The sequence below is a fragment of the Emys orbicularis genome, chromosome 21, assembly GCF_028017835.1.
Source record: "Emys orbicularis isolate rEmyOrb1 chromosome 21, rEmyOrb1.hap1, whole genome shotgun sequence".
In the NCBI taxonomy this organism is placed as follows: domain Eukaryota; kingdom Metazoa; phylum Chordata; order Testudines; family Emydidae; genus Emys; species Emys orbicularis.
Genome location: NC_088703.1, coordinates 15,002,002 through 15,029,581, shown reverse-complemented (window position 1 = coordinate 15,029,581; position 27,580 = coordinate 15,002,002).

Sequence of the window (27,580 nt, the reverse complement as noted above, 5' to 3'; positions counted from 1 at the left end):
CGAACAGAGGCTAGGGACACCATTCTTACCCATCCTGGCTAATAGCCATTTATGGACTTAGCCACCATGAATTTATCCAGTCCCCTTTTAAACATTGTTATAGTCCTAGCCTTCACAACCTCCTCAGGTAAGGAGTTCCACAAGTTGACTGTGCGCTGCGTGAAGAAGAACTTCCTTTTATTTGTTTTAAACCTGCTGTCTATTAATTTCATTTGGTGACCCCTAGTTCTTGTATTATGGGAATAAGTAAATAACTTTTCCTTATCCACTTTCTCAACATCACTCATGATTTTATATACCTCTATCATGTCCCCCCTTAGTCTTCTCTTTTCCAAACTGAAGAGTCCTAGCCTCTTTAATCTTTCCTCATATGGGACCCTCTCTAAACCCTTAATCATTTTAGTTGCTCTTTTCTGAACCTTTTCTAGTGCTAGAATATCTTTTTTGAGGTGAGGAGACCACATCTGTACACAGTATTCGAGATGTGGGCGAACCATGGATTTATATAAGGGCAATAATATATTCTCAGTCTTATTCTCGATCCCCTTTTTAATGATTCCTAACATCCTGTTTGCTTTTTTGACCGCCTCTGCACACTGCGTGGACATCTTTAGAGAACTATCCACGATGACGCCAAGATCTTTTTCCTGACTCGTTGTAGCTAAATTAGCCCCCATCATGTTGTATGTATAGTTGGGGTTATTTTTTCCAATGTGCATTACTTTACATTTATCCACATTAAATTTCATTTGCCATTTTGTTGCCCAATCACTTAGTTTTGTGAGATCTTTTTGAAGTTCTTCACAATCTGCTTTGGTCTTAACTATCTTGAGTAGTTTAGTATCATCTGCAAACTTTGCCACCTCACTGTTTACCCCTTTCTCCAGATCATTTATGAATAAATTGAATAGGATAGGTCCTAGGACTGACCCTTGGGGAACACCACTAGTTACCCCTCTCCATTCTGAGAATTTACCATTAATTCCTACCCTTTGTTCCCTGTCCTTTAACCAGTTCTCAATCCATGAAAGGACCTTCCCTTTTATCCCATGACAGCTTAATTTACGTAAGAGCCTTTGGTGAGGGACCTTGTCAAAGGCTTTCTGGAAATCTAAGTACACTATGTCCACCGGATCCCCCTTGTCCACATGTTTGTTGACCCCTTCAAAGAACTCTAATAGATTAGTAAGACACGATTTCCCTTTACAGAAACCATGTTGACTATTGCTCAAGAGCTTATGTTTTTCTATGTGTCTGACAATTTTGTTCTTTACTATTGTTTCAACTAATTTGCCCGGTACCGACGTTAGACTTACCGGTCTGTAATTGCCGGGATCACCCCTAGAGCCCTTTTTAAATATTGGCATTACATTAGCTAACTTCCAGTCATTGGGTACCGAAGCCGATTTAAAGGACAGGTTACAAACCTTAGTTAATAGTTCCGCAACTTCACATTTGAGTTCTTTCAGAACTCTTGGGTGAATGCCATCTGGTCCCGGTGACTTGTTAATGTTGAGTTTATCAATTAATTCCAAAACCTCCTCTAGTGATACTTCAATCTGTGACAGTTCCTCAGATTTGTCACCTACAAAAGCCAGCTCAGGTTTGGGAATCTCCCTAACATCCTCAGCCGTGAAGACTGAAGCAAAGAATCCATTTAGTTTCTCCGCAATGACTTTATCATCTTTAAGCGCTCCTTTTGTATTTTCATCGTCAAGGGGCCCCACTGGTTGTTTAGCAGGCTTCCTGCTTCTGATGTACTTAAAAAACATTTTGTTATTACCTTTGGAGTTTTTGGCTAGCCGTTCTTCAAACTCCTCTTTGGCTTTTCTTATTACACTCTTGCACTTAAGTTGGCAGTGTTTGTGCTCCTTTCTATTTGCCTCACTAGGATTTGACTTCCACTTTTTAAAGGAAGTCTTTTTATCTCTCACTGCTTCTTTTACATGGTTGTTAAGCCACGGTGGCTCTTTTTTAGTTCTTTTACTGTTTTTCTTAATTTGGGGTATACATTGAATTTGAGCCTCTATTATGGTGTCTTTAAAAAGGGCCCACGCAACTTGCAGGGATTTCACTTTAGTCACTGTACCTTTTAACTTTTGTCTAACTAACCCCCTCATTTTTGTATAGTTCCCCCTTTTGAAATTAAAGGCCACAGTGTTGGGCAGTTGAGGTGTTCTTCCCACCACAGGGATGTTGAATTCTATTGTATTATGGTCACTATTTCCAAGCGGTCCCGCTATAGTCACCTCTTGGACCAGCTCCTGCGCTCCACTCAGGATTAAATCTAGAGTCGCCTCTCCCCTTGTGGGTTCCCGTACCAGCTGCTCCATGAAGCAGTCATTTAAAGTATCGAGAAATTTTATCTCTGCATTTCGTCCTGAAGTGAAATGTTCCCAGTCAATATGGGGATAATTGAAATCCCCCACTATTATTGGGTTCTTAATTTTGATAGCCTCTCTAATTTCCCTTAGCATTTCATCATCACTATTACTGTCCTGGTCAGGTGGTCGTTACACCATAGCTAGGGTTGTGTTAAAGACATTTGAGTTTAGACATGGAAAGGATGGTGAATAGTGTGTGTTTTTAGTGAGTTTTAATAAATAAAATGTGGGTTATAATCTTTAGCCAGTGATGAACAGTTTGGTGTATTGATTGTACAATTTGTAGTTCTGGAAAGTTTATGATAAGCTGTTGAAAAATGGGTGTTTTAGCCATTTTTTCCCCTGGGGAATGTCTCACTTTTCTATATACTCCTTGTAACCTGGGTCCCAGGAGAACCAGCTGAGGAGTCACTCAATTAGGGTGAACTACAAAGTATGGGGCAGATAATCCCCAAAGCTGGTGGATATTCCCATACTTAGATTTACCAAGCCAGCACAAAATAACTTCTATAATACCTTACTGGTTACCCAGAAGCCAACAACACAGTCCCCTTAAACTAACCCAGCCCTAGGCCTCTACCCAGACCCCGAAGTCAGATATGATGAGGTCTATTGACAAATCTGATTAATCATATAAAAAGTTCTACCAATCCCAAAGGATTGGATACATTACCTCCCAGGCTAATGAATATTCCAGATCTTACCCAAATACATGCTTACAGCCAATTCTTATTAACTAAACTAAAATTCAGTAAAAAAGAAAAGAGAGAGAGTATTGGTTAAAAGATCAGTATTCATACAGACATGAGTGCAGTTCTTGAGATTCAGATTCATAGCAGAGATGAACAGGAGTACTTGTGGCACCTTAGAGACTAACAAATTTATTAGAGCATAAGCTTTCGTGGGCTACAACCCACTTCTTCGGATGCATATAACGGATACAGACTAACATGGCTACTACTCTGAAACCTGTCATAGCAGAGATGGTGAGCGTTGTAGTTGCAAAGAGTTCTTTCAGAATTAGTTCATAGGTTATAGTCCAATGTTCATATTCAGGGTGAATCCAGTTTAGGACTGGAGATCTCAGCCTTGTGCCTTAAGCTTCCCCTGCATGAAGCATCAAGCAAATTTGAGATGACTGGAGCCCAGACATTCTTATACCTCAATTCCAGGGCTTTCTTGACAGCTCAGAGTCCTTATGCAAACAATAGGTAATCATGGATACTTTGAAATAGACCTATTTCCTAAGCATTACCAGTAATTAATTAGCTATATAGATTAACATAAGTCAATTGTCCCTTTTCCACCATTCTCAGGGGATTTGCTATACGTTTCAAAGAGAGATGAATACAGTAATATTACTGTGTTTAAAATTTATTTAAATGTTAATATTTCCTTTTGATCTCTGAATCAATAGCTATAGTGACAGATAGGAACTGTGTGTTTACATGATTAACATCTGACAAGATATAAGCACCCACATACAATTAGTATCACCTCAAATTCTCTAACAATACAGGTTTGCACTTCAAAGTTCTAACCTATCTACCATGGATTGGCCTTAATTACCATTCACATAGTTTTTTAACATGTCTCTACAGGTTGACTCTGGGTCATTTAGCCTGCAGGATGCTTAACCCTTTCTGGCCATGCATCACACTTTGTATAAGGTTTGTTGCAATTATATAACAGTGGTAGCAACATGGTTATACTCTAATCAGATAACGTCACACTTCTCTAGCAGAAAGATCCAATCACAGATATGGTCCACATTTGTATATATCATTTCTTCTATAACAGGAATTCAAAGAGTACCAATTTTAGGTCAATGCATGGCATATAAAAAGCACTTTAAAAAGGCAACGTTCAATTTGTGTGCGAATCTGAAACTGCCGAATTTTAATTTGATGATAAAAAATGTGGCGTGGCAAAAATGGCTAAAAAATGAGAGAGAGAGAGAGAGGGGGACACCCAGGACCCAGATCTCTAAAATGGCAAACCCCATTCCGGTCATTTACTGCACCACACCACCTTTCAGAGGGACTAACACAGGCTGGGTTATTATATTTCTATTCAACATAAGCAACATCCCTCTCCCAGAGCTGGAGTAAAAGCCACATTTCTTGATAAACCATATTCTACAGCTGACAAGTGAGCACTTGTGTAACCTGTTGAGAAAGGGTTTGTTCCATCCTCCAGGAACTGGTCTAGAAAGCAGCTTCATGTGGTTCAGATAACAAGGGACTGCACTGGGTGTCTGGCATTTAAGGGTTCAAGCCATGTTGCTGATCCACATCAGGGGGACTGTCTTTATGTTCATGGTTTGTACAGTGCCTAGGTGCTACTACAATGCAAATAATAATAGTGGTCTGGCTTTGTGGGATTCACACAATGAGGAGCCCACTTCAAAACAAGCTTTGTAGTTAAAAATTATGATAATCTGTAATTATGATATAAATCACCAAAATACTGCACCTGAATTACTTTGCTGGCTGGATCTGTGTATGGGGCACATTCACAGATGGCCACTAAAGGGTGTTGCTGCATCCTGAGGGGATGGCCCCCTCCACCAAGAAAGAGATCCTGAGAGGATGGGCAGGGGAGAGGGTGCCCCCTTTCTGGCCTGGGGAAAGTGAAAGTGTTTTTGGAGTCAGGGGCACCAGCAGCAGGAGGGGAGCTGCCTTCGTCCCCTCACCCAGCAAGAGACACCTGTGCTTCTGTTAGTGAACTTGTGCCTGTGTCATAATTCCAGGCATTCTGCCTGCTTTGGCCACCCCACCAAGAAAGAGACACACAGTCTTGCAACACTGGGGACAGCCCTGGGATCAGCCATTAGCTGGGGAAGGAAAATGGCAGATGACAGCAGGGAAGAGGGAGGCATGCAGCAGGGAGCCCCAGGAGTGGGAAGACAAACTAAAATGCCCAATTTTTATGCCTGAACCATTTCCAGGGGCTGAGGGTGATTGGAGTAAATCAAATTAAGTCCACTTTAACTCTGAATAAGAGCATCCACACAGGGGTTTAATGTGATTTAATTAATCCACTTTAAAAGTTAATTGGGATTACCTTTCCTGAGTGTCCCCATGTATAACAGCAGTAGATTCATGTTTTCTAGCTTATTTTTGTAGACCTAAGGGTGAGGAACTTGCTTTTATTTCAGAATGAAAGCTGAGATTCTCATTTAATCGATCCCATGACTCCAGGAGCCGGGGCTTTAAGATAAAAACATCAAATATTGCAAATCTCATGATAAAATTCCACAAGTTGGCAACACAGTATAATCCTGATGCTGTGTGTTATAAACCTGCTGCTATGTGCTCCTAGCTATTGAGGGTTATTGTGAATAAGGGTCTGGAATCATTATTTTTAGCTTTTGGGGCCCAGCTGGACAATTTGTACCTTGGGGGTGTCATAACTATAAAGGGAAGGGTAACAACCCTCTTGTATACAATACTATAAAATCCCTTCTGCCCAGAAGCACCAAAATCCTTTTACCTGTAAAGGGTTAAGAAGCTCAGGTAACCTGGCAGGCACCTGACCCAAAGGACCAATAAGGGGACAAGATACTTTTAAATCTTGGGGGGAGGGGGAGGTTTTTGTTTGTGCTCTTTGTTTTTTGGTGGTGTTCGCTCTTGGAACTAAGAGGGACCGGACATCAATCCATGTTCTCCAAATCTTTCTGAACAAGTCTCTCATATTTCAGACTTCTAAGTAACAGCCAGGCAAGGTGTCATGGAGTGTGGGGGGACACAAGGCCCTGCACCTCCGGCTTCCTGTGATTCACCATGACTCTCAGCCAGCCAGTAAAGCAGAAGGTTTATTTAGACGACAGGAAAACAGTCCAAGACAGGTCTTGCAGGCACAGACAACAGGACCCCCTCAGTTAGGTCCATCTTGGGGTCCCAGGGGCACCACAGCCCCCTTGGGGGGTCAGAGCCCCATCCGGGCTCCCCTCCATTACCAGCCAGCTCCTGACCAACTCCAACTCCCTCCAGTGTCTCTCACCCACCCTCCCCCAGCTCCTCCCCGAGCCTTTGTCCAGTTTCCCGGGCAGAGGTGTCACCTGGCTCCAACCCCCTTCCTGGGTTCTCACGTTACATGCTCAGGTATCTTCCCTCAAGGCCAATCTCCCATCCCCCTATGCAGACCGTCCCAGCCAAACTCCCCACTCAGCATTCAAAGACCACATTAAGAACAGTCCCAGTTTGTCACACAAGGCGTATCAGTTTATCTTTGTTTTCTCAACTTGTGAATTTTTCCTTTGCTAGAGGGAGGTTTATCCCTGTTTTGTTGTAACTTTGAACTAAGGCTAGAGGGGGTTCCTCTGAGCTCTTTAAATATGATTCCCCTGTAAAGTTATTTTCCATCCTGATTTTACAGAGATGATTTTTACCTTTTCTTTTTAATAAAATCCTTCTTTTAAGAACCTGACTGATTTTTCCATTGTCCAAAGACCCAGGGGTTTGGGTCTTTGGTCACTTTGTAACCAATTAGTTAGGATATTATTCTCAAGCCTCCCCAGGAAAAGGGGTGTAAGGGCTTGGGGGGATATTTTGGGGGAAGTGGAACTCCAAGTGGTCCTTTCCCTGTTTCTTGTTAAATCACTTGGTGGTGGCAGCGTACCAGGTTTTAACCTAAGCTGGTAGAAATAAGCGTAGGGGGCTTTCATGTGGGTCCCCACTTCTCCACAGAGTTCAGAGTGGGGAAGGAACCCTGACAGGGGGTTTATTTCTAATTTAGCATGTTTAATATATTGTATCAGTGCCACAAAGGGGAAAGGCCCCATGTCCCATTCCCAGCTGCATTGGGCCAGCCAGTTCCCCCAGCATGGGGTTGGATTGGAGCCTGAATCCCGTATAGGGAAAAAGCTCCATATCTCAGTACCCTGAGACTCCCAACCCACACTGAAGTTTCATTTCTGGCTGACACTGGAGGGTTGAAGCTGGGCTCTCTGGTCTCTGTTTTTAGCTGAAGCTGGTGTGAGATTCCCTGCTGGGTGGCAGGTGGCAGGGTGTTGTTGGGACTTAGGGGAACAGAATCAGCGAGAGGAAGAGAGAAATGTTCCTCTTGAGAAACCAGCCGTTTCCTAATGCTGAATTTCAGGAGAAGCTGTTGTGTGGGTGGCCACAGGGATGTTATGTAGGTGCTAATGGCAGGGGAGGTGTCTGCTAGACAGTGTCTGGTACAGTCAGCCCAGCTGAACATGGGTACAGTCAGCCCAGTTCATGAAACCCTGGTGCAGAGTCAAAAAACACAGACAAATATGCTCAGTTGCAATTATAGCTTTGGTCAGTAGATGGCAGCATTAATGTGTATATGGAAAAAATAGGCTGGGTGGCGGAGGTAATATCTTTTATTGAACGAATTTCTGTGGTGAGAGACAAGTTTACATAGAGTTCTTCAGGTCTGGGCATGGAAATACATGGAAACAATAGGTAAGGTGGAGTAAGAGAACACACAGAGCCAAAATTTAGTTTTTTGAGGATTTTCAGCAAAGATTATATAGGGTTAGGCTTTTTACAATTAAGCTACAAAGAATTAAAGGAATTAAGTTAATATTTTAGGAATTAATTTTATAAATGTTTATAATTATAATAATAGCAGCTTAATTTTTACTAAATAGCAAGGCTATAATTTACATATTATTTTAGCGACATATAAATATAAATAAAAATAATAGAAAAAATAAATTTAAACAGGTTAGTTTTCATAAACTGTGAGAAGTAATGTAGAGTTCTAAAAGCTTAGATTGCTTTCACCTGTGTCTTACTTAGTTTTTGTTTATTACTTTTATACAGTTTGAGTGAAAAGCGCTATAACAATATTTTTTTCTCTTGTTTATGGGGTTTTTTAGCTGGAATTCATGCAGACTTTTTCTCCTCTGCAGGACTGAGGAATTACTTATATACTTAATACTAATTAATCAGTGAATTAGGTAACTAAGTGAAAAAATAAAAAAAACCCTAAGAACAGCAAAATATAGATGATTTTTCTTTAATATTACATTTAAATAAGATGAGAGTTGCTGAACCAGACTTGTTAAGAGAATTTGACTAAAATTAAGTTACATTTCAGGTATACAATTAAAATGAAAGAAGTTAGTTTTCTCTCCCTCCCGCTCTTCAGGGCTTTGGAGCTGTGCTCTGGCTCCGCTCCAGCTCCAGGCAAAAACCTGCAGCTCCACTGCTCCGGAGCTGCTCGCGCTCCAGCTCCGGGCTCCGCTCCAAAGCCTTGTTTTTAATAATTAACATTGCTTGTGTGTCTCTGTTGGAAAATCAACAATAGCACTAATCTGCTGCAAAATAATGTGGAGCTAAACAACTTGTGTTTTGCTCCTGTGGCTGAGCTTCTCCCAGCCCATGCAGGTCACATGGTTATCTGTAAAGCAGCTGCCCTGACTACTTGCTTTAAATGGCGATTACAGGGAGCCTACTGAGCAGGCCCCAAATTGCGACATCCACTTTCATAACTCGTGGGTGTGGAATGCTCACTATGCATCTGAGTAGCAATAATGCCTCAGACACAACTTATTCGTCTCCCCCTTTCGCTCTAGACCGTTTACAGAGATATCTCCCTGTTAGGCACATGAGTTACACTCCCAGTTTGACAGCTGAATCCCAAGGCTTCACTGAGACAGAAGAATAACCAGCCAGGGTACAGAATATCGAAGCAGAAACAGAGACCTCGTTCCTTGGTTCCTTGTCCAGCACTAGGCCACTGAGCCCTGACTGCATTTTGTCATTATTATTTATATAACAGGACCCTCCAGAGACCCCAGCTAAGGTCAGGGCCCCTTTGTGCTGGGTGCTGTGCAGACACTAAGGGCTGGTCTGCAGGGGGAAACTGACCAACAGAACTATACTGGTCTAACTAACCCACTACAGCTATCCCGGGATAACTCCCCAGGGGGACACTCTTATTCCAGTGTACCAGGGGCTTTGTCCAGTTTGGCTTATTGTGACAGGGCCCCCAGGGTGCAACCTGGACTGTGGGACTGCTGAGCCCTCTAAACCCACCAACCTGGGCTGTCCCTCACACTGTGATGCTAATGTCAAGTTACAAGCCTCTGGCAGGCACTGCACTTACACAGCCATCCACAGGCAGGGACACACCGAGCTGAGTTACATGAATGATCTCCCAGCCACTCATGAACCATCAGTAGGGAGGCTTCAGCCAGTTCCCCCCAGCTCTCAGCCCTACACCTCAGCAATATATCATCTTACATTACTCAAGGTTCTGTTGGACAGTGTAAACTTTTAACAAGTTGTCCACTTCTTTATAGGAAAGTGGACATGCACCAGCCTTTGTAATCTGAGCTGAGATTTCCCATGCACTTCAACCAAAACCACACTGGTTTAGGGAAAATATAAAACAGATTTATTAACTCCAGAAAGATAGATTTTAAGTGACTATAAGTAGCAGGCATAGAGATCAAAGTGGGTTACCTAAGACACAAAAATAAATTCACAGTCTAAATTCTAACTTAAATAGACTAAGAAAGATTTGAATCAAATAGTCTCTCACCCCAGCAGATGGTACAAGCAGGTTACAGTTCATCAATAACACATTGGACCCCGCTCCAGACCAGGACCAATCTTCCCCAGTTCAAAGTCTTTGTCTCCCAGATGTTCTTCCAGGTATTGAGGTGGGGGTGAGACAGAGGACAAGTGATGATGTCATTCTCCCTCTTTTATACTTTCTTCCAGCTGCTAGAAAGATCCTTGCTGTGACCTGGGTTATTTCGCTCCCTTGGCGTATGTGCCTTCTCTAAGAAGTCTCTGGGATAGTGGACTGAGTCTTGATGAGCCATTAATTCCTGTCTGGCCATTTGTGGTTGCTCCTTTGTTCCTACTGACAGGCTGGCTTTGGGCATCTTCCAACCTCATAACATAGTTCAGTAACACATAGAGCAATACCTCATAACTTCACATACAATGATAGCATTTACAATCCAACAGGATAGTAATGTTCAACAAATCAAGCCTTTTAAAATGACACCTCACAAGGCATACTTTGTACAAAACATAAAATAATTATATGACTGTGGTGAATATGGGGGTTCCAGGGTGCTGCTTTGAGTTACAGAGTGTCACACTTATGTCACTTTGAAAGTGGTGTAAAATAACCCTGCCAAGGCTCTCTGATTCTGGAATAAGTGTGTCCCTGTGGGGGGAGTTATCCCAGGATGACTGTAGTGGTTTAATTACACCAGTATCGTCCTGCTGCAGACAAACCCTTAGTGAGAGACAGCGGCCGTCTGGAAGCGTTCCCAATCTAAGGAGGGTGGGGGGGAATTATCAGAAGCACCTGAGGGATTTAGGAGCACAAGGCAGTGGGCACAGAGCACAGTCACACACTTGTGCTCCTAAATCCCTTAGGGTCTTTGAAAATTCTCCTCTTAGACAAGTCAGAATTATTATCCCCATTTCACAGATGAGGAGCTGAGGTCTGGAGAAATTAAATGACAGGCCCAAGGAATTGGTGGCAGCGCTGGGACTTGAACCCCAGTCTCCCAAAAGTCCCAGCCTCACGGCTTAACCAGGAGCCCATTCGTTCCCCCTAAATTTGCAGCCTTTTTGAAGATGAGATTATTTGTACAGAAGGAAGGAGCTGGGCTGGGCTGTCTGACTGGACATGGCAGGTCTAAGCTCTGTCAGAGGTCAGTGTGGCCCTGGCCTGGCTGGGAGTGAGCAGAGAGCTGCAGGCTGCAGGGCAGAGTGACTGACAGAGACCCTGACAGGGGAAGGGAAGAAGGGACTGAAGGAGGCTGGAGGAGTTACCTGGGCAAAGACTGTAACCGCAGGAGCCTATTGTGCAGCACTGACCTATCGTGTCTCGCCAACACCCTGCTCAGAACTTAGCACTTGTCTTCACTGCTGACAGCTGGTCAATGGGGTTTCCAGCCCCTCTCTCCTGCATGATGCTGCTGGTGTCCTTAGGAGTCCCCTCCAGCCCTGTGGGCTTGGGCAGGCCCCATTTCTCCAGCACGAAGGTGATGATGGGTGCAGACACCAAGAGGAGCAGGACCAGGGTGCAGCGGGCGGCCCAGACGGTGAGGGACATGGCTGGCCCTGCAACATGGAAAGGTACGTGGTGACAGCCATCGGCAAAGCAGCATGTGAGACTGCAGTACCAGCATTAGACACAGAGCAGCTGCTGTGTAATAAGGACCCCATGTGAACTCCCAGAGGACTAGATCTACCATGCTGCAGAGGGAAACATTCCCCCGACGGAAGGCCTAAGTGATTGAGGTTCCTCCTTTTGCCTCAGCACAGCCCTGAGGGGTTGTAGGAGCAGGTAACGGTCCAGGTTTCCTCAGGCTGCACCGGGACTCTGTGCAAAGGCCTCACAAGAGCCAGCGACAGATGCAGCAGGCCAGACCTGTCGCCCCTCTCCAGTGTGGCTGGCAGTTCACTGCAGGGGTAACCCCACCCAGGGCAGAGGGGCAGCACGAGGCCTTTGCACAAGCTGTGTCCTCAGGAGAGGGTGCAAGAGGGACGTAAGTGATGCCGTGGGGCTGTGCTGCCCCTTTGCCCTGGGGGAATTGCATTTACAGAGCCGGTGGTGACTGTGCTGCAGGATGAGGAGTTACCTGCCCCAGGGTGAATTTGACCCAGACTTTATTCCCTGAGGTTAGAGCTGAGGGCACAGAGCCAGGCTCTGATAATGAGGGTGTGACAGAGCAATAGCCTGTTACCTGTGCGGGTCGGCTCCTCCCCTCCTCCTCTACTGCTCACACTGCCTGCGGGACAAGGGCAAAGAGAATCGCACCGTGTGGGAGAGACGCCTGCAGCCTCCGCAGGGACGCACCTCCCAGTGACAGACAGAGCGGTTCTACCAGCCACTGGGGCCAGATCCCCCACGGGTGTAAATCAGCATCACCCCGCTGGAGCCAGTGGGCCAGATCCCTAGCAGGTGTAAATTGGCATCCCTCCATTGGGGTTTATAGGGCTCTGCCAGGTTACACCAGCTGAGGAGCTGGTCCCTGGACTCTCTCTCTTGCTCTGAGTGTCACACTGAGTTTCCCCACTGCAGACTCAGTGAGGACGTAACTGTCCTTTTAACAAACCAACATTTCATTGATCCCTGGCACCTGGCACTGAGGTCGAAGCTCCGCGGGGGGTGAAAATGCCCCAGGAAGCCCTGAGCCAGGATTTCCCTGCCCCCCAATCAGACGCTCTTGTCTGTGGAGCACCCCCAGGGATCTGAATGTGCTGGAGACCCCTGCACCCTTCAGACAGCCCGGGGCTCGCCTGGTGGGCAGAGCGGATAGTGTGATGAGGTTTTGTGCACGGGCGACATTCCCCAGCTGCCCCTGTGCCTGGGGCAGCACCAGGCCTAGGCCCTGCTCACGCCCAGTGCTGAGGGTTCAGGGGAGTTAAGTGCTGCCTGGCCCTGGGGCTGGCCCCTCTGCACAGGCCGGGTTTCACTGCAGAGAGCTGGGTCTGCCCCTGGTGTAAGTGTTGGATCGAAGGTCAAATATTTGCTTATCTCAGCCCTTGTTTGTTACCCCAGTTTCTTCTCATGCATGTAACAGCACGTATACAGGATATATATATTGTGTAGAAGGGAGGAGGGGGGGAAATGGGTTAAACAGATGCGTCTTGTCCCTCGGAAAGGAATGTAAAGGAAGGGGAGTCGAACAGATGCATCCTAAGTATTACCAAAAATGAATTTAAACAATGCATAGATTAGCAGAATCTAGACACGCTAAGTTGTTTGTCTCTGGGTATAAGAAGGCCTGTTTTTGCGTTTGTAGGGTGTGTCTCTTTCTCTGGCATTAGCCAAGAAGAGCACCCTCTCAGCGGACTGACTAATAAAGGTCTGGTATCCGTCATCTCGTCTCTCCGTGCCTCCTTGGGGTAATTGGGTAAGCTCCAGGGAGAACTAGCCCATTTGGCTAACAAAATGGCACCCCAGATGGGACTTCTCTCCCTGTAGGGGGCGCTGACCGGCGGCCGAGGACGACTCAGGAGAGTGGCCACCTCGAGCGTTGGTTTGCTCGAGCTCCGGGTCGCCACAATCGACCGGGACGGCTGCGCCCCCTCTGTAGAGAACTCCAAAAGGACACGGGAGCAGGACGGACATAGCAGAGGGGAATCCAACCGCTGGACGCGGCCACTCCAGGTGGTAAGTGCATTTACCTGTCTGGTTTGAGGTATGATACCTTACAGGGACGCCCCTGCAGTGTAGGTTGGACAATGGGAACCCTCTAGGTGGTATGTGCTTGGGATAGTACATTACAGTATGTTATGTTGTTATGTTAAATGTGTCATGTTCTTTATTAAGGAGTAAGAACAATTTATGGCCAATGACTAACTTCACTAGTCCGTGGGCCGTGCTGGACAATTACTGGGACATAGAACAGCCCCAGGGCTTGCTTTTATTCCTGGTAGGGGTACTGTTATTTTTCATTTTAATGATATGCTGGAAGCCAAAAATGTAATAACCGGGTCTAGGACTTAAACCGACTCTAGCCGCACCAAGATTCCTGCGAGGGGAAACCCTGTGACCGGTTTATCTTGAACGCAAGGGGGGTCGGTCGAACCCGTGACCAGGTTTAAACAAACACGAGCATAATGGGGTCCAGACAAAGTACATATGCCGGAACCCCCTTAGGATGTATGCTGAATAATTGGAAAGCGTTTAGACGCCAGGCTGATTATGGAATTGTATTATGTAAGGACAATCTTATAAAATTCTGTACTCTTGAATGGGCAGCACTCGGGGTGGAGTGGCCCGAGGGGGGAACACTCAAACCAGAAATCGTACAAGCTGTACATAGTACTGTGACCTGGGATGGCAATTGGGACCAATATCCCTATATAGATATTTGGCAGGACCTCGTGGCCAATCCTCCCCCATGGCTGCAAAAGTGCAGGTCTCGGACTATTAAAACCCTAATGGCCCGTGCCCCTGTTAAAAAGCCCGGTCCCCCTGTTAAGAAATCCTGTCCGCCAGCTGTAATTCCTTCTGCCCCTGATCCTATGCCTCCTCCCCCTTTGTATCCTGGCCTCCCAGTCCCGGCAGCCTCGATTGATGGCCCCTCTCCCTCTGAGGATGATGCCTCAGCTGTAAAAACAAGGGATGAGCCAAGCGTCCCAGATTCCTCCAAACAGGAGCCCCCTCCGACCTCCTCAGGCTCCTGGGTGTCTGATAACACTAGGAGCAAGAAAGGTCAGGCGACAACTCACCTTAGCCCCGCAATAACTCCAGGAAGAAAGATGTGGAAATTGGCATCTGATTATACACCCGGGGACACTCGACTAACCCTTACTAGCTCCTCAGACAAGGGTAAGGATAAATCAGTATTCGAGTGCCCCCTGAGGGAAACTGTAATCCCCGGTGGTGAGCTCACTATGATATATGTTCCCTTTACTACTAGTGATTTATACAATTGGAAACAACAAACCCCCCCGTTCTCGGAGGATCCCGCCCCACTAACAGCAGTGTTTGAAACCTTAATCACAGCACATAACCCGACCTGGGGCGACATGAGGGTCGCTCTTAACACCTTATTAACCGCGGAAGAGAGGCGTTTGGTACTCTCAAGGGCCCGCGAGTGGTTGGCCGAAACCGGAAACAACCCGGCCAAGGTAGCAGAGCAATTGCCCGAGAGCCCCCCCAACTGGAAACATGATGAGGAGGGCCGGAGTCGCCATAGCCAATATGCCACAGCTTTAATACAAGGGATGAAACGCTGCATCAGAAAAACCCCAAATTGGGCTAAGCTATATAATATAAGACAAGAAAAGAATGAAAATCCAGCCGCTTTTTATGAGCGACTTTGTAATACTTGTAAAAGATATACAGACCTCGATCCTGAGGATATCAATGGGAAGCGGGTACTAATCCCCCTCTTTATTGGACAGTCCTATGAGGACATCCGAAAAAAGTTGCAAAAGTTGGAAGGAGCATCAGGTAAAAATATAGAGGAACTTTTGGAAATAGCGATGAAGGTTTATGATCGAAGGGACGATGAGGAGCGGAAGAAAGGGGCCCGCGTTTTAGCCATGGCCCTGAGGAGAGAATATGACGAAAGGGGGGGCAAAGTTAAAGGACGGCCAGGGCCACCAGGAAAGGGACGGGGCCCTCGCCTAGGTCGGAATCAGTGCACTATCTGCAGGGAGGAGGGACACTGGAAAAATGAATGCCCCTGGCGACAGGCCAAGGGAAAGGAGCACAAAGATAGAGTTTTGCCCTCTCCTCTCTTCTACAGCAACACGGGACTTTCGGGGGAAGGATCGTCCCCATAGGGGGGCCGGGGGACCCAGTGGCCCCTCCTGGCGGCACAAGCCTCCAGTCTGGATCCCATGGTAAAAATTAAAGTAGAGGGCCGCTCAGTTGAAGCCTTGATCGATACTGGGGCTACCCTTAGTCTGCTCCCCCTCAACAAGGCTCCCCGGGGTAGAGCTCGGGGATGTGCCATTGTTCAGGGGATTGAAGGACAAACTACAGCCTTGGATAAAACTCTCCCTCTCCTAGTAAAAGTCGGGGATCAACAGATTTCTCATCAGTTTGTTTGCAGTCCCTCCTGTCCCATAGCGCTGCTTGGACGAGACATCCTCACTAAATTACAGGCGGAAATCTCGTTCGATAACGGGACTATGGAAGTTAGGCTTCCTAAACAACAAGCCTCCAATTACCAGATGGCTCTCATAAGTGCTAGGAATCACTCCCCGGAATGCCAGGGGAGTGATGAAAGCCAGCTACCGGGGGGTTAACCTAGAGGTCTGGGCGGAGGGAGGAGGCGTTGCTCGAGCTAAAAATGCTACACCAGTGCATATTTCCCTTAAGGAGGGAAGCAGTCCAGCCCGAATTCGACAATACCCCCTTAAGTTAACCACTCGGCTCGGGTTGAAACCTCTGATTCAAAAGTTTCTGCAGTGTGGGTGGCTCAGGGAAGGCACTTCCCCGGAGAACACTCCGATAATGGGAGTGCCTAAGCCTAACGGGCAGTATCGATTGGTCCAGGACCTAAGGCAGATTAACAAGTTAATAGAAGCCCCCTACCCAGTTGTCCCAAACCCTCATACTATCCTGGGCCAAGTTCCCGAGGCCCACAGCTGGTTCTCTGTGATAGATTTAAAAGATGCCTTCTTTTCTATACCCCTTGATCAGGAGTCTCAAAAACTATTTGCCTTTGAATGGGAGGACCCAGATACCCATTACAAGGCTCAGCATCTCTGGACCGTTGTCCCACAGGGACTTACTTGTGCACCTGAGATTTTTGGCAGCCAGCTAAGAAGGGACCTAGCCCCATTCCTGGCTAGCCACCCTGCGTGCAATATAGTCCAGTATTGTGATGATCTGCTCTTAAGTACTGAAACAGAGGCAACCTGCAAGGAGCAAACTATAGAGCTCCTCAATTACCTCGGGGCACAAGGGTATAAGGTTTCAAAAGAAAAAGCACAGTTGGTTAAGCAGCAGGTCACCTTCCTTGGGTATCACCTCTGCCAAGGGAGTAGCAGCTTGGGTAAAGAAAGAATCCAGGTTATACTTGATAGCCCTCAGCCCCGGAGCCCCCGAGAATTAAGGGCATTTCTGGGACTGACTGGCTTCTGTCGACTCTGGATCCCTGACTATGGGGGAAAAGCCAGACCATTATATGAGTCTCTAACTAAGGAAGGTTTGCTCCACTGGGCATGGACCAGGGAAATGGAAAAGGCATTTAGAGAGCTTAAAGAAGCCTTGGTTCAACCTCCCGCTTTAGCCCTCCCCGATCCTCGGAAGCCATTCACCCTATACATCCATGAGAGAGGAGGGGTGGCAGCCGGAGTCCTGTGCCAGAGGTCAGGGCCAACCTGGCGACTCATTGGATACTATTCAAAGGTCTTGGACCCTGTCACCAAGGGGTGGCCTGCCTGTTTACGGGCCGTCGCAGCCACCGCCCTCCTCGTTCAGGAAGCTGAAAAGTTAACCCTGGGTGGGGATACTGAAGTTGTGGTCCCCCATGGGGTGCCTCAAATATTGGGAACAGGTGCTGGGGAAAAGCATGTAAATCCCAGTCAGCATACTAGATACGAAGTAGGGCTCTTGTTGGCCCCCAATCTAACCTTTAAGACAGTTAGTTCCCTTAACCCGGCCACCCTACTGCCTGACCCCCAGGTCTCCTCTGAGGCCGGTCCTACTCATGACTGTATTGAAGTCTTGCAACAGGAGACCAAACCCCGACCTGATCTTTCAGACTTGCCCTGGCCCCACCCCGATGTTGAAGGGTATGTTGACGGGTCTAGCTATGTGGTAAATGGCAGGCGGTATACTGGGGCAGCAGTAGTGATTAAGAATGAAGGAGTATACAAGTTTAAAATTAACCCTAATTTGTCTGCTCAGATGGCGGAGCTGGTGGCCCTTATTGAGGCTCTCCGCTTGGGGGCCGGGAAAACCCTTAACCTATATACTGACAGTCGTTATGCCTACATGGTGGTACATGCACACGGGACCCTGTGGAAAGAAAGTGGATTCATTATGGCCTTAGGCCAAAAGATTGCACATGGGAGCCTCATTAAAGCGCTGCTCGAGGCCCTGATGCTTCCTCTACGGGTCGCCGTAATACATGTGCGTGCCCACGGGAGGGCCCCTGAAGTCGAACAGCGAAGGTATTGTTAGGTAAAAAGCAAGTCCTTACTCACCTCTCCAGCACCCGAGTTCGTGCGGAGTTGGTATGGGGCTCACAATCTGTCAGAGACCAGACACCAATTCGTTGATCAACGGGCTCACACTATCCTTAGCTTAAAAGGCTTCGGAGTAAGTGTGGCAAGTTTATTAGGGGTGAGCATCAATATTTATACACAGAAGTAAACAAAGTGATTAACAGATCATAATGGTCATGCATAATCAATCAAGATTCTACAGGATAAAACAGGTTAAAATGTAGATTCAAAAAGACAAAAGGGGAGATGGCTACTTAAGGGGAAGGGGGTGTCATGAGTAGTTCGCAGGTCAGAGCTTTGATTAAAAGTTCAGACAGAGACATCAAGTCTGGGTTAAGTTTAAGCTCATCAAAAGTTCAGACTCAACATTCCTCCATTTGTAGCTTTGGGATAACTATTTACCAAAAGCTACACCCCATTTTAAGGAGCCAAGGGCCGCTTGGCAATTTCAGCCTGGGCCAACTCGAAGAGAGTAAGGCCCTTGGCTGAAGTAGGAAAAGAATAAACTGACCCACATGAGTCTATGAGGGAGGGGACACACTGAATACAGCAACACAGTATTATAAGGATTACTATGGCCCCAACAATACCCACCAAGAGTTTTTTAACCCACCCAAATCCAGGCAGCCAATTCCATAAGGCTCCCCACCAATCATAAGGTGGCTGGCCAGAGGAGTAGTTCTTAGCCATTTCCCTTAGATGTTTGGTACGTTGAAAAGTGTCAGGGTAGGTGTCATTTACAAAAACACAGCATTCTTCATTTATGAGGGCGCAAGTTCCTCCCTGGGCTGCTAACATTATGTCTAAAGCCATTCGGTTTTGCAAAGCTAACTGGCGCAGCTGGGACATTTCCCCGGCCTGATTCTCAAATAGGGTCGCAGTTTCATTGGTTAAAGACTCTAGTAGTCCCTGTAGACGGATGACACCACCCCTCAAGCTAATGAGACCAGCCCACCGCTGCCACGACAAACCATCACGGATATTAATATCTCTGAAGGTTTCACGGATGTTACGAACGTGGGGAAAATGAGGGGGAGTGAGGGAGATGCGAGAAGGTGGTGTTAGCCACGCTAAATAACATGACCCTGCCCAATCAGGGGAGAGAAAGTAATAAGCTTTGGGCCCGCACACCCAGTATGTTCCATACAATGCGTTTCGGGTATTCCATTGCTCAAAGTAGGAGGTAACCCACCACCCGTTGGACCACTGTTCCCCTGGTAATGCAGAGGGGTCGTTGTGCGAACTGCAGAGGCACAATTTGGTAGTGGTGTTTTCAAAGTGCAGTGTAGTACTGCTTGAGCAGTTGTAGAAGGCAATCGTATATCCCTTAACAATTAGTTGGACACCCTCGTGATCTGAGCAGGGCTTCTTAAAAGCTGACTCTGAAGGCTTGCCCACCCATGAAAAAGTTGGATCGGGGTGAGGGATCCACATATGGGATAAGTGGGATGCACAAGGCTTGAAGCCAAGATTTTTACAAAAGGCGGTGCCATTAAAATACATGTTGCATTTACTTGTTCCCACAAAAGTTGACCCCTTTTCTTTAACAAAACACAGTGATCCTGTCTGATTGGTTACCCTGAGATATCTGTTAATTGGCACTCCTGTTTTGTCCCATGTAAGATTGTGTTGGACTGGATTTTTTTCTCTAGCCGGTGGCATCCAAGTCATATTAGCAGTGGTCAGGGGAATGGGTGTGAAGGGGAGTCCCTGTTCTGCATTTACTGGAAATTGAGTACATACCCAGCAATTACTTCTATTTCCTAAAATACGAGTTTAAACCTCGTGGGAATATCTAATAAAAGCATTATCTTCATAAGCAGAAAATAAACTAAAAAGGCATAATAAAAAACATACAGTTGTCAGAATAAAAGGTCCTCTCATTTTTGCCGAGTCAATTTAAGTCTGATGTCTGAAAGAGGTAAGCTGGTCCACTGGTCGGAGGCAGTGTCCTCAGTGGTGGCAAGAGCTGCTGGTCCGTCACTGTGGTCCACTACGGCTGGCTTGACGTGGGAATGGTGGATCCAGGATTTGCGTCCTTCCAGGAACACTGCAGTCTGGGTTGTTAAAAGAACCTGGTGGGGTCCAGTAAACCTCGGCTGGAGGGTGTCGCCACGAACGAACTTTTTGGCCCAGACGAAGTCCCCTGGTTGGAACGGGTGGATCTGTTCTTCCAGCGGCACGGTCTGGGAAAACTGCGAGGCTTTCCAAAGGGTACGGAGGCGAGCCTGTAGGGAGAGAAACTGGCACGCGGTCATATGATCCCCTCCCAATAGTGAAACATCAGCACGTGGTAGCGCCCCGCCTTTGAAAGGGGGGTGTCCATAGAGCAGTTCAAAGGGGGATAATCCCAATACACGGGTTGGGCGAGTACGAAGGTGAAACAGGACCAAGGGAAGTACCTGAGGCCACTTTAACCCTGTTTCCTGACAGTATTTAGCCAATGTAAGCTTAAGCTCCCTATTCATACGCTCAACTTTCCCGCTAGACTGGGGGTGGTAGGGTGTATGAAAGGAGTGTGAAATGCCCAGTCCTTGTTCTAAACGGCCAAGGACATGACCAGTAAAGTGGGGTCCGTGATCTGAGTCAAGCACGAGAGGGATGCCAAAACGGGGTACAATGTCTCTAAGGAGAATCTTCGCCACTGTGGCAGCAGTACAATTAGCAGTAGGAAAAGCTTCGACCCATGAAGTCAGAGGGCAAACCAAAACAAGGAGGTGCTTTTTCCCAAAAGCCTTTGGCATATCTGCAAAGTCAATTTGAAGATGTTGAAATGGAGCAGCAGGCGGAGGTCTTCCACCCTTAATTTTGTTAAGAGGCGGAGCAGGTCCATTACGCTGACATGTGCTGCATGCTTTCACTATTGACAGGCAGTAGGGTTGAATGCCTGGAGCATACCAAAAGCGAGCGATGGTGTCCACAAGGGCGTGCGTGCCGTAGTGACCCCCCTTATCATGGTGCCAGCGAACTGCCACGGGGTATGTGGAGCGAGGGAGGCAGGCTCGGCCATCCGGCATAAGCCAGGTCCCTTTGACCAGAGTGGCTCCGAGGCTCTCCCACGACTGTAGTTCAGCAGCGGGTACTGGTACGGGGTGCGGTGGAGTAAAGGAGGAGGTTACAATAGCCAAAGTGGGCATGGCTAAGGGTAAGACGGCAGCCGTCTTGGCGGAGGCGTCAGCCAGGGCATTCCCACGGGTGACGGGGCTATCATCTTTAGTATGGGCCCGGCAGTGAACTACAGCCAGGACCGAGGGTTCTTGGAGGGCGTCCAAAAGCTTGTGGATGGGGGGGAGGTGCTGAATGGGTTTACCGGCAGCTGTCTGGAAACCTCAAAACTTCCAGAGGTGGATGTGACAATGCACAACTCCAAAAGCATACTTGCTATCAGTAAAAATGGTAACGGTCTTACCAGCGGCCAACTGGCAAGCTCGGGCCAGGGCATAGAGTTCGGCGGCTTGGGCTCCCCAGTTGCCTGGCAGTGAGGCGGCCTCTTGAATGTCCCATTCAGAGGTGACTGCATAACCGGTGAAACGCTTGCCATCAACATAGAAGGAGCTTCCGTCCGAGAAGAGGATGCAATCAGGGTTGTCCAGTGGCACGTCAAACAGGTTGTTCCTTATCTGTAAGATGCTATAAACTACTTCCACACAGTCGTGCTGATCCTGGAGGACTGGCAGGTCAGGAAGCAAGGTAGCTGGATTAAGGGGCCCACACCTTTCAAAAATTAGGTTAGTGTCTTCTAAGAGTTCGGCCTCTAGCTGTTGCTGACGATGGGCCGAAAACTTGGGTTGTGCCCCTACGCAGAAGGGCTGACAAGGCATGAGAGGTCCAAACCATGGTAAAATGACCCAGGGTCAGGCTCTTTGCCTTTGTGATCAGCAGGGCAGCTGCTGCCAGAGTCCGGGTGCAGGATGGGGTTCCCTGAGCGACAGGGTCGATCTGCTGAGAGTAAAAAGCAAGCGGGAAATGGTGGGGCCCGCTCAGCTGGGCAAGGACGCCACTAGCAATTCCGCCCCTCTCGTGGACAAAAAGGTGAAAGGGTTTGCTGTAATTGGGGGGGCGGAGAGACATGGAGGAGGCCACACTGTCCTTGAGTAACTGAAAGGCTTGGATCGTGTCTGGGGACCACTGCAAAGGGTCAGGAGCAAGGTTAGCAGTGAGTCGGTGGAGCGGTTTGCTTAACTCCCCGCAGGACGGCAACCAGGGGTGACAAAAGCCAATTAATCCTAAGAAACCTCGAAGTTGTTTCTTGGTGTTTGGCAGAGGGCAGTTTTGGATAGTCTTTATGCGGACTGGGTCCATTTGTCTCCCCTCTGGGGTTAACAGGAAGCCCAGATATCGGACCTTCTGTGAGACCCACTGAACCTTGTTAGGGTCTACCCTGTGGCCTCTGGTGTGTAGGTATAATAAAAGTGCCTTACCATCGATGCAGAGGGCAGCTTCTTCGCGGTTACCTAATAGGATGTCATCTACGTATAGGACTAACGTGGATCCCTGCGGACTGGTGAAGCCTTCCAAGTCGTGGCGGAGGCATTGGCTGAAAATCCTGGGGCTGTCTCTATATCCTTGAGGAAGTCGTTGCCAGACATAACTTTGTCCCTCCCAGGTGAAACCAAAGAGATACTGAGAGTCTAGGTGCACAGGAATGCTGAAAAAGGCTGATTTTAAGTCAATAACAGTGAACCACTCAGCATCCCAGGGGATTTGGCTGATGATAGTAGCTGGATCAGGAACTACTGCATGAAGAGGGACCACATACTGATTAACAACCCGTAGATCCTGTACAAAGCGCCAACGAATAGGGTCTCAGTCCTTTTTAGGAGGCTTTTTGACAGGCAGTACAGGGGTGTTACAGGGAGTGCGCTGAGGGCGGACTAGCTTTTGTGCAATGAATCCCTCGATAATGGGGCGGATGCCCTCCCGGGCTTCCAGCGACAGGGGGTATTGAGGGACTGACGGGGGGGTTAAGGAGGGCTTCACTTGAATCCTTACTGGCTCTGCCAAAAGGAGCAGGCCAACATCAGTGTCAGAAATTCCCCAGAGGGTTAAAGGCAAGTCAGTGAGGTCAGGGGAGAGAGAGAGGGGGGGTTTCCCAATTACCCTGAGTTGGGGCAGAATCTCCTAACACTGTCATCAATAATCCTACCCCTTCAGGAGTGCAGGATAAAGTAGCCTCAAGCTTACAGAGTAAATCCCGGCCCATCAAAGGGATCGGACAAGCTGGGGAAAAAAGAAAACCGTGAGAAAAACATTTATCAGCATAAATAACATTTAGAGGCAAAGTGAGTCCCAGAGACTGTGGGTTGCCCTCCACCCCAGTTGCAGTTTTAACCTCAGAGGATAGCCAGGGAGAGGGGGCATGATTTAAAAGAGAGAAAGTAGCTCCAGTATCAGTGAGGAAAGAGACAGGCAGTCCTTGGACTGAAAGGGTTAGACGAGGCTCTTTGCTGGGATGGGAGAAAGTGAGGAAGGAGCCCGCTAAAGACATTAAGGAAATAAGACCATCACATTGTTTGCCTTCGCCCCCGGGGTACCGTCATTGAGGAGGCTGAGTTTGCTGCAGCTGCTGCTGTTGCCCATAGTTGATCCAGGCCTGAGGAACGGGCTGGGCTGGTGGTGCAGGGGTGTATTCGTCCCTGGTGTAAGTATCTGCGGATGCGACCGGACCCTCTGGGCGTCCCCAGGGGAGGGATATGCATCCTGCTGCATTTGCTTGATCTTTTGCCTAGTAATTACTCCTCCCGAGGTGTGCCCTTCCATTTCCCCCTTATCCCTCTGCAGAGATTCCGATCTGGAGTCCTGCAGATTCCCCTCTGCGCCCTGGAGAGAGTCCCCCTGCGGAGGAATAGGGGCAGGTGCAGTGGGGACCAACTGACGAGTCAAAACACGCCGTGGTTTACACCCTTCATCGAAATAACATGGAGGGGATTCACTCTCGGGAGAATACCTGACTGCCATAATTTTTAAAGATTTCCACAGCTCTGCTGCTGTGTCCCAACAAAACCAGTAAGATAACTGTCCCGGATGGTCTTTTTCGATCTGGCTCCTTACTCCTCTTAAGGCAGCCTGTTCGAAAGAGCCATACGAAGGCCACCTCATCTCCGGGTCGGCCAATACCGCGGTATACCCAGTCCAATTCCTTACACACAGTGTGTACAACTTCCTCCTAGACATTCCTGTCTGTACTGGGAGTTTCCCTTCGTTCCATAACTTATTTACAATCCCCAACGGACTCTCAAGAGGCACGCTAGTCCCTTGACCCATGGTGTCTGACAGGAGCCCTCCAACTGGCGATTATCCTGCTGTCCAGTACACGACCCCTCAATATTGAATTGGCTGGGAGAAATCTCCCGTGGCGCCTGCCAATTCGTATATGAGTGGTCTGACCACTGGACAGAGGCACCGCACCAGAAGGAAATCCCGGACGAGCCCCCAAATTGTTAGGTAAAAAGCAAGTCCTTACTCACCTCTCCAGCACCCGAGTTCGTGCGGAGTTGGTATGGGGCTCACAATCTGTCAGAGACCAGACACCAATTCGTTGATCAACGGGCTCACACTATCCTTAGCTTAAAAGGCTTCGGAGTAAGTGTGGCAAGTTTATTAGGGGTGAGCATCAATATTTATACACAGAAGTAAACAAAGTGATTAACAGATCATAATGGTCATACTGTTGAGTCTGAACTCATCAAAAGTTCAGACTCAACAGTATAATCAGCAGGCTGATCAGGCTGCGAAAGAGGCCGCCCAGAATGGGGCATCATGGCTTCTTATGGTTCAAGACACTGAAGCCAAAATCCCTCCTCCCCAATATACAACCGAGGAAATAGGTCATGCCCCGGCTGCAGGAGGCCGGCAGGTTTCCTCTGGATGGTGGAAACTGCCTGGGGGAAAGATTTTTGTCCCCAGGCCAGTACTTCAGGAAATTCTTCGGCTCTTGCATAAAGAGGGGCATCTGGGATCTGGGGCAATGGTTGATTTGGCCACCAGATCCCTTAAGGGGCTGGGTATGCACATGGAAGCTCAAAGAATTGTTAATAGTTGTTCCGTCTGTCAGCGAACAAACCAGAAGGGGTGCGGCCCTCCTGCCCCAATGGGAGGCCGGCCATGGGCTATATTCCCCTTTCAAAGGTGGCAAGTTGACTTCGACGAGATGCCCCCTTGCAGGGGCTTTAAATATCTGCTCGTATTTGTTGATCAACTTACCGGGTGGGTGGAGTGTTACCCCAGCCGGCATTGTCAGGCCCGGGCTGTCACCAAAGCCCTGCTACATGAAATACTTCCCCGTTTCCATCTCCCTGAGATAATTGAGTCTGACCAGGGAAGCCACTTTACCTCACAGGTGGTCCAACAGGTGTCCCAGGCCCTCGGTATACAATGGAAACTGCATTCACCCTGGAGGCCGCAAAGCTCGGGTCAGGTAGAAAGAATGAATAGAACTCTTAAAGATACTCTTACTAAAATATGCACAGAATCTAGCCTGAAATGGCTCAATGCCCTACCGCTCGCCCTCACCCGCATTCGAAGGGCCCCGCATAAGGGTCTTAAACTTTCACCTTTTGAACTGGTCTTTGGGTTTCCTCCCCGAATACTTATCCCAGGATTCCGGGAGGATGTAACCTGGGAAGTGGGAAATGACTCTTTATGGAAACAGGTTTCTGGGTTGCAATCTGTCTTGTTACAGCTGCATCGCTACGTGGCGCCTTTTCAGGCCCTTCCCTTGGACCAGCCCGTGCATCCGTTCCGGATCGGTGACCAGGTGCTTGTTAAGAAGTGGAAGCGTGATCCCCTCACGCCAAGGTGGGACGGTCCACACACTGTTTCGCTCATCAGCCAGGCCGCAGTTAAAATCCTCGGGAGCGACAAATGGACACACCACACACGGATAAAGCGGTTTCTGAACCCTAACCTGGAAGCCGATTCCACAGAAAAGGACACCAGCCCTCTGCCCGCCCCGGCACCGGAAGCCCGGGGCAGCACGGGCAAAAAAACCATCTGGGAATATCACGGACTCGACGGACTAAAAGGACTGTTTAAGAAAAGACAATAATGAACTCGTTGCTGATATTTCTGTTCATGTACTCCCATCATGGCTATGGTTGGGAAAATAGGTTTGTACAACTAGGGGAAACAATAGCGAATTCCTTCAATCTTAGTAGCTGCTGGGTGTGTGGAGGTCCAGGGGATTGGAATGAGTGGCCATGGGTAGCTCAGCCAGTGCAAGCTAAATGGTGGATCAGTAATTTAAGTATAGTCCATAATGGAACGGGAAGATGGACTGAGGATAGTAGTCCTTGGCGACTCTATTCTTCTGGAGTGGGGATCCTTTGTCTTAATCGGACAAGACAGGAGGGGGTGTATGTGGGAGAAAGACAATGCGATTGGGCTCTATCTCTAGGATATGACTGCTATGATCACCCTAGTTGCCATACGTATGACTGCTCTAAATATCAAGGACGATGGAACCACACCCACGTGAAACTCACTAATCAAAGCTGGGTAAGATGTTCCTACCAACAGCATACCGGCGAAGGTTGTAAGGCAGTAGGACTGGATGGGTTCTTTGATGCCCTCTTTTTAAGTTGCCAGCGCGATAATACCACCAGTAAGGACCACGTGGTACGCTGGTATCAATGGGCATGGCAACACCATAATGGAACCCGGGTGACCCATTTTAAACAATTTTGGTCTACTACCAATAGCCCAAAATTTGGTTGCAATTGTGCTTGGAAGGAAGGGGCTGGGGCATGGAAATGTGAATATTGTAATCCTGACAATACGTCTATCGTACTAGGGGGGCCCCTAGAAACGGGTAACTCTTTATATTATGAAGAGCCGGGCCCCGAAGACTACCCCGAGACCTGGGATGGCCCCTTCGCAAATGGAACATGGGCCCTAAAAGGCCATTACTGGATATGTGGGCAATACGCTTATCGAAGATTGCCTCCAAATTGATCAGGAGTATGTTATGTTGGGTATATTAGGCCCTTGTTCTTTCTACTACCCCAAATGCAGGGACAGAAATTAGGAATTAAGGTATACGACGACTTGATTAGGAAAAGGCGGTCCGTGGATTCCACATTGACCACTGGAAGCTCCCAAATGTGGGGAGCTCAAGAATGGCCCCCTGAAAGAATTATAAAACATTATGGACCAGCCACATGGAATCCAAATGAATGGATCTCAGGGGCAAGGGAGCCCATTTACAACTTAAATCGGATAATTAGACTGCAGGCCATTTTAGAAATAATAACTAATCAGACGGCTGCGGCTCTTGATCTTTTGGCCGATCAGTCCACTCAAATGAGAAATGTAATTTATCAGCATCATCTAGTTCTTGATTATTTGCTGGCAGAGGAAGGGGGAATCTGTGCAAAATTAAACGAGTCTAATTGCTGTTTACAAATAGATGATAATGGAAAGGCAGTAAAGCAGCTAATAAAAGAAATGAGGAAGTTAGCCCATGTCCCGGTCCAAACATGGGGAGGGTGGAATATGAACTGGTTCACATCCTGGATACCGCAACTGGGATGGCTCCGAGAAGGC